Below are 4695 nucleotides of genomic sequence, written 5' to 3' on the forward strand. Positions count from 1 at the left end.
GTTAATTCGTAAGTTACGTATATTCATTACTAATAAAAACGCTCGTAAATAATATTAAACAAGTTTCGAAAAAGCCATTTAACCAAATAAAAGTGAAATTAATATACACATTTTGTTTTAATTATTCATGTACGGTGAGCCAAAATTAAAACCTGCATTAATTCAAAAAAGTTCAAAAATTAAATAAAAAAAACAAAAACAAGTTTTTTAACTAAAAGTAAGGAACGACGTTAAAACTTAAAACGAACAGAAATTATTCCGTATATGAAAGGTGCTGTGAGAAAGTTTGACTTTCTCACAACTCTATTTTTTAAGCAATAAAAAACTTTAGCGTAAAGAGCGAGGCGTTGAGGAGGGGACAGCCCCTTTCATATACGGAATCATTTCTGTTCGATTTAAGTTTTAAACGTCGTTCCATACTTTCAGTTAAAAAAAAACTTGTTTTATTTAATCATACAAGCAATGATACCTGTTGCCAGTGACGGCGCTCACAGAGGAAGGTGTGGTAAAATACAGTCCCTGGGAACGCAAAATATCTGGGAACGCAAAGTTAAAAACATTTCAAATAAATATGATACTTTTCAGGCAAAAATACATTTTGTTTGAACTTTGTTCTCAAAGGAATTACTGAGGCTTCCCCTCCCCAGAAAAGATTTGACGAGTGGCACTGCTAGCCACCAAAGTGTTTCTCAAGATTTAAATACCTTAAAACTAAGAAGCCTTCTTCCCTGCATATTTCTCCTATTTTCTATTAAAATCATAGCTGTACTGCCTTCTTGTGTAACGGCTACGAGCGCAGCCGACAGAAAGCTTGAAAACAACTTAACAAAAATTGAAAGTGTAAAAGTTCATGCCTAAAATTTTGTCGAGTGTTCTAACTAAGACTTCAAAACCGACATAACATTAAGAATACTAGTGTTTTAATAATGCATATAAACGGTTTTGGACGATTATAATATTCGCTAATAACACAGGTAAAGTGTTGTATTGATATGGATACAGATACAGTGTTTTGCGAAAGGGGAGGGGGGAGGGGCTATGGCTTCGACGTGTCCTTTTTGTGTCTCTCTTTATCGCTGTAACTGAAAAAACCATTGTAAGAAAAAACCGTTATTTTCAGTCCTTTCAATAGAATGGGAACATCCCCTAGAAGTCAAAGAATCTTAATGAGAATCACACTTTCAGATTCAGCGTATCGGAGAACTCAACCTGCTATCTATTAAAATGTGAAATTTTTATTTTTGCCAGAAGAAAGATCAGGATGCGTGTTTGTGTGTTTTTATTTGTTTATTTTTCCCAGGGGTGATCGTATCGACTAAGTGTTCTTAGAATGTCGGAAGAGGGTCATTCGAAAGAAAATTAAAAGTTTTAGTGCCCATTTTCAGTGACTAAAAAAATTGAGGGCAACTAGGCCCCCTCCCACACCCCTTTTCCCCAAAATTGTCCGTTCAAAATTTTGAGATAGCCATTTTGTTCAGCATAGTTAAAAGTCCCAATAACTATGCCTTTGGAGATAGCATGGCCATCCACAGCCCCCGGTGAAAGGTCTTTAAGTTATAAAACGTGCCCATTGTGTATGTATAGTATTTGCTATTGGGAAGTATGCATACATTTTTTGGGGGGAGGGGGATTCGCACGGGGAGAATTTTACATGGGGAAAGAATTTTCCCGAGAGTAAAATTTTTAGGGGAAACCTCAATTTTACACGCAGTCTATGTTCTTTAAGAACGACTCCTGAAACGGGTCGATTAATTAGAACAATAAGTGGCTTTTTTAAAAGTACTTGGAACTTTAGCGTGCAGAGCGAGGTGCTGAGGAGGATGCCACCCCCTCATATACGTAATAGTTTCTATTTGTTTTAAGTTTTGATGTTTTTCCTTGCTTGCAGTTGAAAAAAAAAACTTTTTTTTTAAATTTATTTCAATTAAGGACTTATCTATGTGTAGCTTTTGAAAACAAAACCAACGTTCTACCCTAATCTCACGCCTTCTTCCAAATCAAATAAAAAGCAGGTTTTTTTTTTACCGAAAGCAAGGAGCGAAATTAAAACTTAAGACAATCAGAAATTATTCCGTATATGAAAGGGACTGTCCCCTCCTCAACATCATGTTGGGAGGGGCTGTTCCCTCCTAACATTACGCTAAAAAAATTTACTGCTTTAAAAAGTAGAGTTGTTACAAAGAGTCAAACATTAGGGTAAAGAGCGACGTGTTAAGGAGGGGAGAGTCCTTTTCATATACAGAATAAATGCTGTTCGTTTTAAGTTTCAATTTCACTCCTTACTTTCAGTAAAAACAATTGTCCTTCTTTATTTAATTTCTGAACGATTTTCAACCAATACCAGGTTTGAATTTGGCTCACCGTATATGAAAAATTAAAACGAAATTTACATATTAATTCTAGCAAAGTTCCCCCCATGCGAAATTTCCTCTGCAAAGCTCACCTACAGAAACTACCCTCTCAATTCAAAGGTATCCCCGCATAAGATAGCCCCTTCCCCCGAAAATACTTCCCTCGAAAAAATATCCGTATACTTCCCAATAACCAATAAAATATGTAAACAATAGGCGAAGTTTAAAGCTTGTAGCCATTGCCCCGTGGGTGTTTAGGGGTGAAGCTATCTTTATAAACATAGCTATTAAATCTTTCGACTATTTTGAAACAAAATTTTTTATCTCAATTTTTTTACCGGAAGACTTTGGTGAAAGAATGGGCATGGGACGGGGTAAGGTAAAAATTTTCCCCTGGAAAATTCCCCTTGACATCTCCACAGGTAAAATTGAGTCGGGAAAAAAATTTGTCAAGACTAATAAAAAGAAATTCGTATAGGAATTCTGGCAAATTCCCTCAGTGTAAAATTTTCCCTTGAAATTTCACCCCCTCCCCCATCAAACAAAACTTCCCTCCACATTGAAAATTATCCCCGTTGAAACTCCGCTTCAGTATAAACTTCATTCCCCCCCCCCTAACCAAAAAATGTGTGAATACTTCCCAATAACAAATATTATACGTAAGCAATGGAAACATCTTATAACTTAAAGGCCTTTCCCCAGGGGTTTTGGGGTAATTTTATCTATAAAGGCATATTTATTGAGTCTTTCAACTATGCTCAACAAAATGGCAGCCTCAGAATTTTTATCGGACGACTTTCAGGAAAAAAGGGCGGAAGAGGGCTAGTTGGCCTCCAATCTTTTTGGAAATTTAAAAATGGCACTAGAATTTTTAAATTCCATTTGAATGAGCCCTTTCCTGATATTCTCGAACTATAGGTTCGATGCGATTACCCCTGGGGAAAAAAACCAACAAACAAACAAACATATAAACAGGCGTCCGTGATCTTTCTTCTGTAAAAAAAAAATACAAGCTCCACATTTTTGAAGATGGGAGCTTAAAACTTCTACAATAGGGTTCTCGGATACACTGAATCTGATGATGTGGTTTTTATTAAGATCCATTAATTTTTAGGGGGTGTTTTCCCCTTTTTCGAAAATCAAGCCAATTTTCTCAGGTTTATTGCTTTTGATGGGTAACACTAAACTTAATTAATCTTATATATTTGGAATCAAAATAACAATCCAATCCTTTTGATATATCTATTGATATTAAAATTCATTTTTTTATAGTTTCGGTTACTATTGAGCAACCAGTTTACAATATTTCTGGATCTCTTTTACATAATATTCCTATTCGAGACTAAAGAAAAAACAAAGATAAAAATCAATGTTGTCTTCTGAAAAATCGATGTTTTTGGCATTATACAACGTGTGGAGGTTGAAAAACTATATTTTAGCGATGATAAATTGGAAAATCCTACATTATGATATTCTATGTTGTTTTTATCATTACACTTTTTTATGCATCGGTGCCAACTGATTATGTTTAGTTACTTATCGCTCTGTCTTCTGTTTTCTACTCTGTATCCTCTTGCTCTTTTTTTGCTTTGAGAAATCATAGAATTACAGGCACCAGATCTCATATGGAGGGTTCGAAAAGGTTCGCTTCTGAATAGATCAAACAATATTCAAAATTTCAAACTGGGATCATCCGGAAGGCAAAAATGCACTAACGGTCCAAGCCAAACAAATATGGTCATAGTCCAAGAGCTTTGAGACACAAAATGATAGAAATTGCCTTTATGGAAATAAAATTACTGCTTTAATCTTTGGAGCAAGATCAAATGCTCCAACCAATCAGACAATTGATGTCTCTTCCTTTTAAACATGTTAAACATATTAAGGGTAAAGATACTGGCCTGAAGCACAGAAGTAAATACGGCCGGAAAGTCTTGGTTAGCACAACAATTGGCCTGCACCCACAAAATTAGGGATAATTTCCTATTAAGACTGTAAATACTCCCATCTCAGGAAAATTATTACCAAAATTACCATTAAAATGTGTTATAATTTGTATACCTGGAAATTGGAATTTACTTTTTGTAAGAGTACTACACCATGAACCCCTTTTAATAAAGAAAAACTTTCTTTATGGGCACTTACAAAGAGAGGCAATGGTAACTAAAATAGCTGGAGCCTGTATAGAATTGGCAAAACATAATTTTAATAACAAATAAAGCAATCTTCTAAAATCTACCTGAGTATCTACTTTTGGGATTCCAAGGCCGAAAAACATGAAAGATGTTGTCATTTACCTTGACTGTGGTTGATCAATGGCCTTATATATTTTACAATTCTTACA

The 4695-nt window shown here is 35.0% G+C and overlaps 1 protein-coding gene across 1 annotated transcript in view; it reads right to left on the reverse strand.

The window, feature by feature from the left end:
• The window catches only part of LOC148956621 (uncharacterized), a 58508-nt gene extending 53846 nt beyond the window's left edge, over window positions 1–4662 (reverse strand). The window contains exon 1 of the mRNA XM_089095953.1: window positions 4649–4662. The gene's annotated coding sequence lies outside the window, so the exon portion shown is untranslated. The remainder of the gene's footprint in view (window positions 1–4648) is intronic.
• Window positions 4663–4695: the final 33 nt, after the last annotated feature.

The sequence above is a fragment of the Artemia sp. Qi Xiang Cuo genome, chromosome 1 (assembly GCF_049724085.1).
Source record: "Artemia sp. Qi Xiang Cuo chromosome 1, ASM4972408v1, whole genome shotgun sequence".
NCBI lineage: Eukaryota > Metazoa > Arthropoda > Branchiopoda > Anostraca > Artemiidae > Artemia > Artemia sp. Qi Xiang Cuo.